Genomic DNA, 15,724 nt, shown 5'->3' with positions numbered 1-15,724 from the left:
ACTGATATCAACCATAACCCTCAGGTTGTTTCCCATTTATCACCTGCAGGAAGTACCACTGGTGTTGCCATAGAGAAGACAGAACTGTATGTTTGGGTCACCTCAGGATTTGGACAATGATACATATATGTCTTGGATAAAACAAGATTATTTGAAAAATAGCTGAAACACCAAGCTTTGTCTACGTAGTACCTCAGGCAAACATTTTATCAGCTGAATTTGTAAAACTTTAATGCATGTATTTTTTTAAATTTGTTTTTAGTTGTAGATGGACACAATACCTTCATTTTATTTATTTATTTTTATTTGGTGCTGAGGATCAAACCCAGTGCTTCACAAATGCTACGCAAGTACTCTACCACTGAGCTACAACCACAGCCCCAACATGTACTCTCTTAAATCTGTAAATATTGAACAATATTATCTTTACAAACAATGCAGATATGCAGAAAACAAACAAACAAAAAGCCAACTTCTTAATTTTCTAGGTGGAGAACAGCCTGTTGGAACAAAAAAAAATCCTCTTAATTTTTTTTTTTATACTGAATTTCCAATGACTTTAACTATAATGTAAACTTTAGTATTCTACCATGCTTCCTTATTCTTTGACATCTTTCTTTTGTAGGTGTTTCTTTTTTGATACTGTCAGTCAAATCTTTATGTGTGTCTTTCTGTCTTCTGCCTGGCTTTGTATATCCTGTCAGGAGTTCCAGAAAGAGTCAATTTCCTCATCTGCATAATAAGAATAATTAAAGTATTTTCCTTATTGAATTGTTGTGAGGATTAAATGGGATAATGTATGCTTAGCAAGTGCTTTAAAAATTACAGTCATCATTCTCATCATCACTTCATCATCATCATTGCCTCATTCATGGGTCAAAGAGTCAGAGGACCCAGCTTGATCAAGTCCTAGCTGAAATGTCAGGCACTATTATTATCTCTTCTTTCTCATCCTAAGTCCAAGTTTTATTGCCTTTTATTTATTACTTGGGTTTTTGTATTATATATTCAAACTCCACATTGACAATTAAGCTATTCAAGTTCAAGATGCTATTCTTGAACTTATTTTATTGGATTACTTGAGATATCTATCAATATTCTATCTATATGCATGTGTGTGTGTTTGTTTGTTTGTTTGTTTATTTATTTATTTATAGCTTTTTGGCTCAAAAAACTCCAAGTTCATATTTGTAACTTGACATAGTATAGTGATTATCTCAGATAAAGTTTCTAATTTTTGCCTTTGGTTGTTGGCAAGACAAAAATAAAGCCTTCGTTAAACCTGCACAGGGACTGATATACATTTAAGTACACCTCAGAGTGACCTGTACCTTTCCATATATTCCCAATTTGCCATGGTCCACAGAGTTTCATCCCCTTTAACCTGCACAACATATAATGATACTAAGTGACAGTAGATATGCATACTGGATTGCTTCTTATGTATCACATGGTCAAGCTACTGTAGTTCCATTTGAATTAAGTTTTATGCAGCTATTGTTGTCTGTTTGTAGTCTTGCAAAATTGGACTTTCAAATGGCCCAATTTTCTAGGATACATAAGTTTTCATAGCAAAGTATTTGCAGCCTCAAAAACATATAAGCTTTCAGAATATTTGGCAGCTATCTGAAGTGATTAGAAAAATGAAATAATTTGCTGCTATTAAATTTTTTTAAGGCAAGCTCTCAAATCTAGAAAAGTTGTCAAAATGAATTATTTTGAGTTATTTTCTTGGTACATGCCACCTTTTCAGAATTTTATTTAAAAAATAAAAAAGGGAGGAGTAGAGAGGATATCTAAGAGAGAGCGTGACTCATTTTTCTAACAAGAAAAGGCAGTCGCTGACTATGTGTGGAAATAATGCCGGAGCATGTCTGTTAACATCTAAGTCATTCTAGAACTTGGGATTACCAGGAGTCAGTAAACCTTAAATACTGGTGACTAGTTTAATTAACACTGGAAAAACAAATCTCCTTCCATCTCTCAAACACATATTTCTGGTGAACCTATCCCAGTATCCTTTTATTTCACTTCCACTCAGTTCTTCTGGAATTTGTCAAATCCTCTTATTAAAATGTTCTTTCTTTTTGTTTGTATGTTTCCTTAAACTCTAAAATGAAAAGACTTGTCCCAAATATTCTTACCCATTCTTAGACAACTTCTTATTTTAGCACAACATTTGATTGTATCCTTTAAAGTTTTGAGTTGAAAATTGAATTTGCTTTAATTTCTTCTCCTTCTGACCCCATTAGGTTTCCAGTCTTCATCCTTTGAATGAATTATTTTTTATTATTTTCTTTCTCCTTTTTCCTGTGAGGTTGCAGCTCATTTTTCTATTCTTTCCTTAGATTTTTAAAAACTCACTTTACAATCTAATTGTATCATTTAACTATTATAATTTATTACACTTTAAATTGGTTTCTTTTAGAGAAAACTTGACCTTTTATTAGTTATTCAATATTTACAAATCAATAAATTATTAATTTTCAACTCTAGGAATTGAACTCTAAAAGGGCCCTTGTCTGTCTCCTGAACCTAAATCTGTCTTCCCTGTCTCCTGGTAAACACCTTTACATCAGAGTCCCTCTAATACAATAAAATCCCCACATACCTGTTTCTGTTTATGGAACTAATTAGTCATCCTACCCTGAAACTTTGGCATGTTCTTCACCTTATGCCTCCTTTTTTCCCCACATTTGGCCGGCCACCCGTCCATTGAGCAGCCTATGCTGTTTTTCACATCCATTTGCTCAGTTCTAGGTTTACATCTTTGCAGTCTTCGAGACTTTTCTCCTCCTCCACGTTCCTGACATTATAATTCATTTCCCACCTTGCCACCCTACCACCATATGTACCACTTCCAGCCTTTTTGCTTCCTGTCATTCTCCATTAGCTTGCATATGGCTGCTGGATTTTTCTGCCTTAAGTGTAGCTCTAATAGTTGTTTTTCTGTTGTGTACATAATAAACTCTTTCCTTTAATTAAGATCTTCCATATTTAAGAACCAAATTTTTCTTCTACCTTTCTCTTCCATGCTGTCCTCTATATCTCCATATACTTTGGGCAGTTTTGAATTTCTCTGATCTCTCTCTGCCCTTATGGTCCTCTCTATTATTTTTCTCATGTTCCTTTTTCTGTCAGTTCTCTAAGTCTCCTTCTTGAGTCATGAACTACCAGGGTACTAGTCAAATGCCACTTCTCCGCAAAGCTATCCTTGATTATGCTACCTCCCCACCCCCCAAACCTACTAGTGAATTTTCACTTTCTTTATTCTTTTTCTTGATGTGTTAACTCTTGCCTTCCTTTGTTGTTTGTTGTGTTTACTTTTCTCTTTATGGCAGGAATTTATGATCCAGTGTCTTAATTATTTTTGTATTCTCCCTGAGAACAGTATAGTATTTATACATTCTTGGTATTTAATAAATATTATATGTCTTGAAATATGGGATGCACATATATACATATATACATACAAACTCACACATACAAAATTAAAAAGTAATCTTCAATATCTCTGTTTATATGCATCCTCTTTTTAACACAATAATCACAGCCAGTATTTCTTTACTTTTGCAATAGTCTGAAACTCAGGATCTCCCTTTTCCAACTAGGACCCTGAGAAGGAAAGTAGAAATAATTACCTGGAAGCCTGGTATTGCCACTTATGTACTAATAGGGAAAAGCTGAAGGTACTTAGTTGATTTCAGTTTGCATGACTGTGAGCTTACATATATAACTTAACTTTAAAAATTTAAAAGAATGTTTTAAATAGAGATATATATTTATTCTGCTAAGAAGTATTTGAAGCCGGGCATGGTGATGCATGCCTGTAATCCCAGCGGCTCAGGAAGTTGAGGCAGGAGGATTGAGTTCAAAGCCAACCTTAGCTACAGTGCGGCACTAAGCAACTCAGTGAGACCCTTTCTCTAAGTAAAATACAAAATAGGGATGGGGATGTGGCTCAGTGGTTGAGTATCTCTGAGTTCAATCCCCAGTATACACCCCCCACCCAAAAAAAACTATTTGAGTCTTTATGGGTATGAGCCAATTGAATGCCTTCAATGTATGAATATTTAAATGTACAAAATGAATATATGAATACAGACTTATAAATATAAAGATGCTGAAAATTTTTGAAGGATTTTATTTAAGAGCTCTTCAAAGAGTTAAATACTTATAATACACCTAACCTATACTAATTTCTTACCTTTATTTTTAGATCAACACAAGAATACCGACATGAAAACATTAGGTTCACCCATATGAAACTGATGACAGTTGAGAAATGGAACAAAAACAACAATTTCAAGTGGTTCAATCCATGTAAGCATGGAATGAGAACTGTCTTGAAACTTAGAACTTACTGCTTAGGATCTGTGTCTATCTGGTTCTTTCTTCACCCTGAACTGGCTTGTTATTTTCCTTTTCACTTAGCATATGGAGATAAAGTGCTAATTAGTAATGCTATTCTTCAGGTATACTGGTAATTATTGGTTTAATTCTTTCTACTTATTGGCTCATAGTAGTTCATAATTAGTTGAGTTTATTACACTAGTAATTAAAATATAAAATTAATTGCATATTTTCTTTACTTTGAAGTTGGTCTAAAGGTGTATACATGCAAGACATGACTATGACTCAATAACTTTCATGTACATATGTAAGTGAATTATGTTCACTGGCTCACCCATTCAATCACTCTCCCATCAGTCATTGTTTCTTGAGTACCTTTTCTGGGCACACCATCCTGAACCAGCAGAAGGTTCCAGGCTTCAGGAGAGAAGTATAAAAAGTACCTATTCTATGATCTTTGTCTAACCCATATGCACTGTGATAATCATTATTATGATGTGAACACAATTCTTACTGTTAGCAAGCTATGTTAACAATTTCTCTTCATAATAACAATAATTGATATACCATTTCCCCCCTCAAATTTTTATGACTAAGGAAAGTTAATAGAAACCAAAGGAGATGTCTTCATTAAGGAAAAAAATCAAATTGCAACAACTTTTATAAGAATTTATTGATTCTTTGTCTAAGGTAATCAGAGACAGTGCTGAGAGTCATTTTGCCCTTGAGAACATGACTCAGAACTTGTGCCTTAAAACTTTCCTTCCTTTATGCCCTGCTTGGGGTGGAAGAACTAAAGAATAAAACTGAGATTCTAAGGGTTCTTAATAATCAGCTTAGTCAAAGAAATAAAACCCACAGTGTGATTTCAGGCCTCCACGTGTCTGGTAGACTGTGGTCTGTAGTCACGCCCTCTTGTTTCATAAAGGTCTTCCATAGCCCACAGGGCTCTAAGATACATAGAACAGCCAAGCAGATCTACCTCCACTCCAGGAAAAGCAGCTCAGCATACGAGCTGTGTCAGCAGAGGGTTTGGAACCTTGGTTGTCAAAGTCAACATGTTTATTTATTTCATTAATTTGTATCTGTTTTATACATTAGTATCATATTTTCTAATTTAATTGGAATTGTTATAAAATAATTCAGAAGAGGAAAAAGATGAATTTTCAGATATATTTCGTTTCTACATTAATTATTTTTGACACCAGTCTTTGATTTTTTAAATGTCTGTGAAACTTCACAATTAAAAAATTAAAACCTGAATGAATTCTAAAGGACTTTAGTCCGATTAGAATTATTAATTCTGCTTTTTTTGAGAAGACTTTACCCCTTGGCTACATTATCTTGGGATCAGGCTATATTTCACTGTATTTTCTTTGATATGAGTACAGTAAAATACCAGACCTTAAAATACAAATCCCTTGCTGGGCTTCTTCTCCCTGGGAAAGAATACACTTTATGGCCAGATGGAATGGCATCATGTCTCACTGTTGGGGTAGCTCAGAAAAGACAACATCACCGAACACTTTCCATTCTCATACCGGGCAGGCTTCTTAGTTTAGTCAGGTGCTGTAACTTGGACCCAACACTGAGCTGCAGCTCAAGAGACAAAACAGTTGGAAAACTTGGAGAAAGGCTCTAAGGGTCAGTGAAATTTACTGTGGGCAGCTGCTGCTTCAAAGCCACTCTCTGTGCAGAAGCCTATTAAGAAGTAGTAGGTTATGTTCCTGCCGTTTCCCCCAGCATGATGGATGATGCTCTGAAAAGAGAAAAGACTTCCTGTTCCACGGAGGTGGCTTTCCTCAAGGCCACCTCACCGCCTTTCTCAGGCTCTCTCCATTCCGTTTCTAACCATTGAATTCACTGCTCCACTACATGTAATAATAACCTGGGCTTGTCAGGATGACTGACTGTGACTCACCAGTGACTGCTTGTCCATCAACAGGACCTCCCACTCTCAGAACAGAGTCTTAGCTCTCCTGTCAGTCCAGGGGGAAAGGGCTATGAGGGCATTCATGAGGGGCTGGATTCAATCTCCAGCACTGTAATAATAATGATAATAATAATAACAAAAAAGAGAGAGAAAAAGTACTGTAAGGGAAAAAATACAGTTGCATATGGAGTTGCATAATAATAATAAGTGACATTAGAGTTTGCTAGACTTCCTTTTGCCTTCAGAAACATTTTCACTTTACCTCAAATTAAGAAATTATTTTTCTCTGGCATACTCTTGGGTCATGGTATTTGCCAAGAGTGGTGGTGTACATGCCATTCACTCAGTTATACATATTCTTCCCTTGCTTTACTTCTTAACTGTGACTCATCTTTCCATCCTTGGTTTAGAGAGAAGCCTGACCCTTGTTTAAGTGAGAGCTCTCAACTCAAGGTGCTTGTAGCGAATGTCTTTTCCATTTTGCAACTGTTTGGGTCACCATTTGAGGAAACTTTGTCCTGCCACATGTTATTGGAAATTGTATCTCTCTCTCTCTCTCTCTCTCTCTCTCTCTCTCTCTCTCTCTCTCTCTCGCCCAATGCTGTCCTCCTTACCCACGAGGGCAGGCTCCAAAAGGGCAGACATGATGACTGTCATTCCTCACTTATTCTTCCAGTACCCATCACTCAGTGCATATTTATCATTGCTGGATACCACTGATATTTAATTTGTACATCATTTTACATCCTTTTCATAGGCATAGAGACACAGCAATAACAGTATACGGTACTTTTACAAACAAAGCTGAGTATTTAGTAAAAAGCATCATCTGCTAGTAGCCCTTCTGTATATGCAAAGAGGTTATGCATAATTTGTAGGTACAAACCTCAGAGTTTTCAGATCTAATAATTATATACATATATAATTCATATATATATATATATATATATATATATATATTTCAAAAAGTTATTTCTTACTGACCCTATCCAACAATGGTTATGAAGTGCTAGTATGTGTTTAGGACAGTCCATGGTGCTATGTAGAGATAGATAAGATTCCTGCCCTCCTGAGGCTTATCATGTACATAGGAACATTGTGTAAAAACCAAAGAAGAAAGTTTTCATTTATGGAAATGTGGGAGAACTACAAACACAAAGGAGAGAAAAATCTATTTTTCTGACCTATAGTTCATGGCTGTGAATTATGAAGAATGAAAATGCAACTGATCTCCAGTTAATTGGTGACTTATATAGATCAATAACCCATGAAGCTTGTGGTTTCATTCTAAAATTAATCTACCACTCAAAAGGAAAAATCAAGTCTTCCTTGATAAGATTTGAGGTGCTGGCAGGTACATTTTGATGAGCATTATATTTAGATTGAACTAAGGAGTTATTTAGGAAAATAAGGATTCATGTGGAAGTTTCCTCCTACTATCTAGTTTAGAGGATTTTCATTCCCTGTGGAATTCCCTCAGGGGCTGCTGAAGGAGGTGTCAAGAAAGGAGGAAGTCAAGGGATAAAGTTCTGGTCCCTCCAACTCACAACCAGAAAGGCTCCTTGTAGAAACATTTGTTTTAGAATTTCATTAGAAGAAATTATTCTGCTGCCATGGTTTGCTAAGTTTTCTTTAAATTACCAAGTTCAAGAAAATCTTTCTCAGGACAGATGGCAGTTACTTTGAATGTTGGGGAGCAGAACTTGAGTAAGCTGGGAGGTGTAAAAGTAATTCATAGAGCAAGATAGAAGCCAAGACTTTTCCCTATGAGAAAAGCAAGGACATTCTTCAGGAAATGATAAGATGTTGACACTGATCCTTTGATCAGTTGGGACATTTTGGTCAGAATGTTCTGAATCTACTGCAGGACATGCAAGGGTTCTTCTTTGAGGTATCTGAGTTGAGTAAATGAGTGAACTCCATTGATCAACTCTTGTATTTACTCTAATTGTCCTCCATGGAGCTTGGAGTTCCTTCCTCTATGCATCAAATGGTGGGAGGTTGTTGCAATGTACATGAACTATAAATCACTATGTTGATGGGAAACTCCCTGTAACACACACATTTTCTTTTTTTTTTTTTTTGGACACTTTCTTGAAATATTTACTTGGGGGTAGCAAATGAATAGAAGAGCAGAGAAGCTACCTTGAAAATGGAGAGTAAGCATTTGGTCATGACTGTGGCTGTGATACTCGTGCAGGTGATGCTTATGAATCCCCCTTGTCTACCAGCCTCCACATCTTTATGTTTTAGGTGATTCTTATCTCAGACTCAAAGCATATTCACAAATTGTCATCAGATGGGTAGGGCTCTCTTATAGATTGTAATTTATTTTTAAATTTCTTAGTCATAATTTAATGAGAATCTATTGGGATGAGAGAGAAGATAATAAACCCAGAAAGAAAATATTTCTACTCAAGTGTACTCCAGGAAATATTGGACTTGTTCCAGAGTATTCTACTTTTATTTCTACTAGGAACAAATAGGAATGCTAAAGCTCTTATGTGGAAAATATGTCTATATATAGTTTGTATGTATTTATATGCTGAAAACAAAATGAGACTGTTCAAGGAATTTTTGGAATTATAGAATTCTCTGTAAATGTCAGTATCTCATGAAATCTTAGTCTTTTGTTAAAAGTTGAGAAATTTAAGTGACTGGAAAATTCTTAAAAATAATAACAATAACAATAATTTTATTCTTAAGCTATCAAAAAATTCATGACCACAATTCTCTAATCTCATTGAGAGGAAACATTAAAAAAAAAGCAAAACCCATGGCCAGAGACTAAATTTAATGGAGTGGGAAAGATGGACAATAACTGTGGAATTGAAAATTAATTATGTTTACATGAAAAATCATGGTAATTATGATATGAAATGGGATGCCCTTTGATTATAGCAAAACTTTGTTGTATAGATGAGGATCAAAAGGGAGAATTTTTAATTTTCCTTCAATTTGGTCAATTCTGGAGATTTCAAGAGGGAAGCAAAGCTAACAGATATTTATGAAAAGAATCAAATTAGCATATGCACTAAGCAATAGGTCTGTGTCTTTTGAATAACTAAAAACATATAAAACTGACCATGAAGTAGATAATTGGAAGACAAAATCAAAACTCAAGTAAAACCATTTCTTCAGTACTTTTGAAAAGTCTATTTATAAAATACACATGGATAGAAAAAAATTAGACTAATAAATCAGAACTAAATGATGCAACAGATATAAAAATTATTATCCTCCCCAATCAAAAGTAAGCTTATAATTCTGATTTAATAAAGCTGAATGTGTATGTTCACATTGGACAGCTTATCATCTTAAAATGTACAACTAAATTATAGTTCTGGGTTATCACAGTTATTCTACTGCAGGAACTGATTCTACTTATCTTTATAGTCACTTTTGCTTAATTTCTGAATGTATTGTTAGAGTGTTGACAGGCTACCAGTAATGTTACTTTGTCCTTTTACTGCACCTTTCACAAGAGGATCTTTAAGAGCTTTACTCACATTAGTGTGTTATTCCCAGGATTATTCTTCCTGTTTTATAACTGAGGAAACTACTTCCCACGGATATAAGTAACTTGTTCAAAGACTGCAAACCAGCTCTCTAATGTTGCTACAAAGGCTCTCCTGATTCCAGGGCTTGACCATTCCACCCTTGAGATTAGCACTTGAAGGAGGCACTCTGTGATGGCTCTCACCCAGAGAATGGTTCTGTGCACCACATTAAATTAAGATTTTGTGAACATACACGAGACATACGTTTCAATGTCCATAAAGAAAGTGTTTACGGAGCAAAAAAAAAAAATAACAACAGAAATATAGAGAAAAATGAGTAACCCCCTGCATAGAAAGGTTGCCAGACATTTCATCTGCATTGGCTTACACTTAATATTATAAACAAGCTGTTGATTCACAAATGAGGTTGCATAGACTTAGAAATATTTTATTGGTATTTGATTTCAGTCCATGACAAGTAGTGTTTATTAGAAAGTAATAAATATGTATTCATTAAAATAATTATTTACTCATTTTGGTTTTTCATGGATTCAGACTAGGAATATGTATGCATAAGAGTCTTGGGAAAGGAAGGCATTAAATAACTCTTATAAATATGGCATAAATGCAGTTTTGAAAAGAGGTTTCAAAGGACACATGGAGAAGAACCTTGTGGAACAGTAAAAACAGCAAAGTCATAGACAGAAGATGCCATTCTTCCCCTACCATTTGCAGCCTCTACTTCAGTTAGCAACTTTCTTTGTAATTGAAAATACAGTGTTCTACTAATGAATACTTTGGATAGTATAGGGCAGTGAGGGGTCACCTGTATGCTCCTGACATTCTTCAAGCAGGCTTATAAAGTGGAGCAGGACTGGCCTGACTCTGAATAAGGGTAGATGCATTTTGTTGCATAAACCTTTAGTACTTCATGTTGTAGGCAAGGTTAACTTCCTGCAGCAAAGCATCACAATGTGCCTTCTACCCAGAGAGTTTACAATACCAGGCAGAATGGCCTTATGCTCATATATGTTGCCCTGTCTGTTTTGGTCCCAACCCCATCCGTGGTCTGTATTCCTTTGTGATGAAGGCAGACAGAGCCATTATAATCCCTACATGAATGATCTATTATTTTTAAAGAAAAATTTTCCCATTACTCTGTCAGCCATAAATACCTATTTTGCTAGCATGCTGTTTAGAATCACCATAATCTGGGGAGGGATATTTTATATCCTCTGTTCACATGTTCTAAGCAGTGGTTTTGCATGACTTTGGGGAATAAAACAGCAGAAGGGGGGATATTTTAAAAATAGAATAAGCTTAATGGCTTTTTCATTTATCATTTCTTTAACCTCTTTAGTATACTATGTGGAGATATGTATTAAGCTTTTGAGGAAAGGGGTGCTATTTTGTAACCAAAAGAAAGTGGAAAATATTTCTGGAACATTTTGACTTTCTTTCAACCTCTTTAGTGACTCAAAAAATATGGAATAATAAAATAAAAGTTCAAAAACTGCCAACTCAGGTCTCACAATAACTTTCCTGACAAAAACTAAAATTAATACTGTTCATATTAACAGTTATACTCTACTATCAAAAGGAAAGTTCTGAGTCAGAACATCATATCTCCTACTTCTACTTCTGATTCTAGAATCAAGTAAAACATTAAAATTATAAATTAAGTGATTTCATTGAGTTTGGTATGTCTAACCCTTAAAAGAGGGTTACCTCCTATGAGGTAAGAAAAGTTGGTTAGTTGTATAGCATTTTATTATCTCTAATCAAATTGGAGAATAATTTACTTCCTTTTCCAGACACTTCTGCAACAGATTAAATGTGATATTGTTTGCTTTGAAAGCATTATTCTAATGAATAGCATGAAGCCTAGTAGATGGAAACAGGGATATTAACAATAATAATTGATATGTTAGGAAAATGGTTAGGAAATTGATAGATTAGAGAAAGGATGAGTGGTAGGAGATAGTAAAGGCAGTGAGCCACTTTGGAAGCTGTCACAATTGTCCAGAGAAACAATGAGGGGAGCTCAGATTGGGGTTGTGGAGATGGAATTGTAATACCTCCAGGAGCCAACATGGCTCATAGCCTGGCCTGGTATTATAAATCCTGGAGGAGGCTCTCACCAGTGCTCTAGCTCCTGCTATATTTAAAGAGTTTAGATAGAGTTAGGGTTTATGGAATACTTCTTATCTCCCTGGTACTGGGGAGGGGATGGTGTGTCTCTTTATATTTGATGTAGTATTCATGTGCAAGGAACATTGTAAGACACTGATTAATAACTCTGGAATGTCCTGCATTTCCTTTGCTTCTCCCCAAAATACATCAGAGCTTTGGGTGTCAGCTGTTGAGCCCGACTATTGCTGGTGAGTTACACCTCACCAGCAATAGAACATGGATGGTGGGAAAGGGTATATCCCCAGAGCTAGTGGGATAAGATTGAGGCTAAGGACAGTCAGGGAGACAATACCAGGCCTGGAACCAAAGGAACAAGTCACTCTTGGGACAATCCTCTTTTACAAGATCTTCTAAGTCCTGTATAATAGTGACCATTTTCTTAGCAAGTCTCAGAGCAATGTTTCTTAAAGTGTGTAGTCCATAGATGTCCTTTATGAAAAATACCTGGGGACATTTGCTAAAGGTACAGGTGCCTAGTTCTCTTACCATGTCAACAGCATTATTGATGTCAGAATTCCATATGAGGATTAGGTTGTTGTGCTCTATATTGTGTTGACTTCCCCTTTTCTGGTTATTGGCAAAAAGCAAGAGTTACATCTAATGAGCATGGCTCCATGCTTGGGGTGGCTGGAGAGCGGACTCACCATGTCTGTTTAGATAGGTGTTCCCACGGTCTTTCTTGCTTGTTTTGGCTATGACTGTGTTTGGTGCTGCTGAGCAGAGCTGTGCATATAACTGCAGTTCACAGCTGTACATTTCTCACTCGAGTGGCATTTTCTGTAAAGGTGCAGGCCAGAGAAGAAATTAGGGAATGATCATAGGACCACACATGGGAAAAGTGATTCTGAGTATTAGGAAAGGAAAAGACTGAGGTGGCAGCCTGGGGCAAGGAGAATAACAACAAAAGAGATAGCAAGAGGATGGCATCAAAACAGACTACAGGATAAAATAGAACATTTTTATGATAAGATCACTTGAGAAATCTAAAGAATTATTATATGCAAATCTTATTGTGATTTGAAAAACACTAGAATTTTTTTTTAATATGGAATGCTTCATGAATTTGCGTGTCATCCTTGCACAGGGGCCATGCTAATCTTCTCTGTATCGTTCGAATGTTAGTATATGTGCTCCCGAAGCAAGCACAAAACACTGGAATTTAGTATTTTCTTCACCTACCTATTCTTTCTACCTCATCTTTCTCTCTACCCATACCACTGGCTTCATATGGAAAACTAGTTCTCAGTTGAAAACAAAATTTTCTCAATACTATCTTGTTTTCCATTATTATCCTAGAAATTCTGATTAACCTTTCAGTCACAAATACGCATTTATGTGAGGTTAAGTGGTAAAACTAATGACATGAAAATGATATAATTGGATAGAAATAGGATTCCTGAGACTAAAAACAGGGATGACACAAATTTTCCAGTGAAAATAAACAGCCATATTTTGGATTAAAGGTCTACATTTTTTTTAACAAATTACAATTTTCTAATAATTTTTTAAAAGTAGGTACATTACATGGACCTTTCTACCATAGGCTTTTATGGATTTTAAACCTATCTCATCTAATTCATTGTTCAGAATGTTCCCACAAAGAAGCAGAGAGTATATTGTCTTAATTGGATAGGTGGGAGATCTAACAATTACAAAACTAAGGTGATCTTCTGTACAGGATGTGATCAGCAAGTGCCTGCAGGAAGATTCCAGCCCATATCTTCTGGATCCAAGTTCAATGACTTTTACTCTAATGTTCTGCTTTTTATTTTACCTTAATATTTCAGAAGAAGATAGACATTCCAAACTACTTCTTGGTCACTGATTACTGATTAGGAACATCCATCATGTGTTAGTCAGTTTGCTCGGAACTGACAGAGAGGAATTGCAGTCTAAATTATGGGATCTAGATTCAGAAAATTGAAAGATCTGAAGGTCAAGTTAGCAAAAACTGTTAGTCTTTCTTTCATCTTTTTCTATAGGTGTCTCAGACCACTTGGTTATTTCAGACAATGTCCTTCCTTCCCCATTTCTTTGACTTCTCTAAGAGTCTTCAGGCTCTAGAAAAATTAGCAGACTGAGCATGCTCAGGTTCAAAGACCTTATTTCTTGGGCTGTGAAAGCAGGTGAAGCATTGCCCCTCCAACTGTAGTCAGTGGGGGAATACAAGAGATTGGACTATTTAAAGATGTTTCTCAGGGTTTACTTTTAGTACAATAGAAAGGAGACTGTTCTGATTTAAATGAGTAGGATCAGACACAAAGGGCTGAGGATCTATAACAGTCAGTTCCACCTGCCTTGACTCCATCAGGGGGTTTCCTCCAGGAAACTTAAGAAGGGAAGAGTGATGGGGGAGGGCAGAGGAGGAATAAGTGAATCAGTTGTTCTCAGTCTATGTGTTGGGAAAGAATGGGGCACGTCTGGAGAAATCTAGGGCAGCAACACCTACTGAAAGCAAAAGTAGCCTTGGATTCATGCTGCATATTCTGGACTTGCTCATAAGACATTTTTAACTGAGAGTCAAAGCAACCACAAAAAGCACATAACAGTGTTTTCTTCATTCCATGCTTTTTTATGGTAGAAACATTTATTTATTGGACAGCTAAAAGGTGAGTATAAGAATTTGTGGAATCAATATCCACAATCTAGCAAGACAGTTTAAACAAACAGACCTTTAAAAGTATGTTAATATACCAGCTGTTTGCTGAACACATTTTTGGAACATGGTCTTGTTTCTAGAGGTTCCCTTTGGGTGGGTTTGATTCTGTCCACTCTGTTCTGATTCATTTATTTGGCTGCCTCATGTTAGTTTTTGACAAGCAAGGTCATCTTACTCAGGTATCCTCCTCCCTTCTGGCTCTTTTTCATATGCATATATGTGTATATCTGCACACACATATGTGAACCACTATTACATGGGATGAGGTTGTCCATCTCCCATGTCTGGATAAGGCCTCAACACCCTGGTGATAAGGCTAGTTCCCACAAGGAACAGTTGACAAATTTTAATATCTCTGTGACATCAGAAACCTTTCCCCCTGAACTAATGCTTGTGTGTTAGCTACAGTGACCATAATGAAACACATATCTACAGTAAGAAGATTCCTTAAAGGAAAATTTTCTTTTCACCTTATTTTTTATGTGAAATAATAAAACACTGATTACATGGGACAAAACATGAACTGAATGTTGTTGGAGCTGTAGTTGTCTGTGTTTCTCAGTGAGTGTTGTCACCTTTGAAGGACCCAGAGAATTGTGCGTGGTTACCTCTTGGTGATGTATGACACACATCATAAGTGATGTGATATAATAGAGAAAATTGTAGGCCTTTTGGTGGTTTGGTTGTCTGGGAAAACGCACCTGGAAATGTTCAAGGTGAAATAGCCTCAATAATTGTATGTGTTTTATATATATAGGCCTAATGGCTAAGTTAAACAACAACAACAACAACAAAAAAGCCTTTAGAAACAATCATTAATATGAAGAGAGAACCTACAGTGAGAGAGAATATCTTTACTACACACACATTAGATAGAGCACTAATTTCCAAGATACATTAAGAACTCAAAAAACTTAACACTAAATAAATAAATAACCTAATCAATAAATAGGCTACAGAACTGAATAGACACTTCTCAGGAGAAGATATACAGTTGGTTAACAAATATGTGAAAAAATGTTCAACTTCCCTAGTAATTAGAGAAATGCAAATCAAAGCTACTCTAAGATTTCATCTCACTCCAAT

General features: G+C 35.8%; 1 protein-coding gene and 1 non-coding gene across 2 annotated transcripts in view; one reads left to right on the top strand and one right to left on the bottom strand.

Annotated features, from left to right (window-relative positions):
• Nucleotides 1-15,724, top strand: part of Slc25a21 (solute carrier family 25 member 21) — a 461,783-nt gene that overhangs the window by 167,989 nt on the left and 278,070 nt on the right. The gene's annotated exons all lie outside the window — the stretch shown is intronic.
• LOC113196894 (U6 spliceosomal RNA) lies at nucleotides 13,019-13,125 on the bottom strand. Its single transcript, XR_003302622.1, has one exon. It is a non-coding gene; the product is annotated as a U6 spliceosomal RNA (small nuclear RNA).

The sequence above is a fragment of the Urocitellus parryii genome, chromosome 6, assembly GCF_045843805.1.
Source record: "Urocitellus parryii isolate mUroPar1 chromosome 6, mUroPar1.hap1, whole genome shotgun sequence".
In the NCBI taxonomy this organism is placed as follows: Eukaryota; Metazoa; Chordata; class Mammalia; order Rodentia; family Sciuridae; genus Urocitellus; species Urocitellus parryii.
Note: the sequence above shows the minus strand (reverse complement) of the source record. Positions and strands in the feature narration are given on the sequence as shown.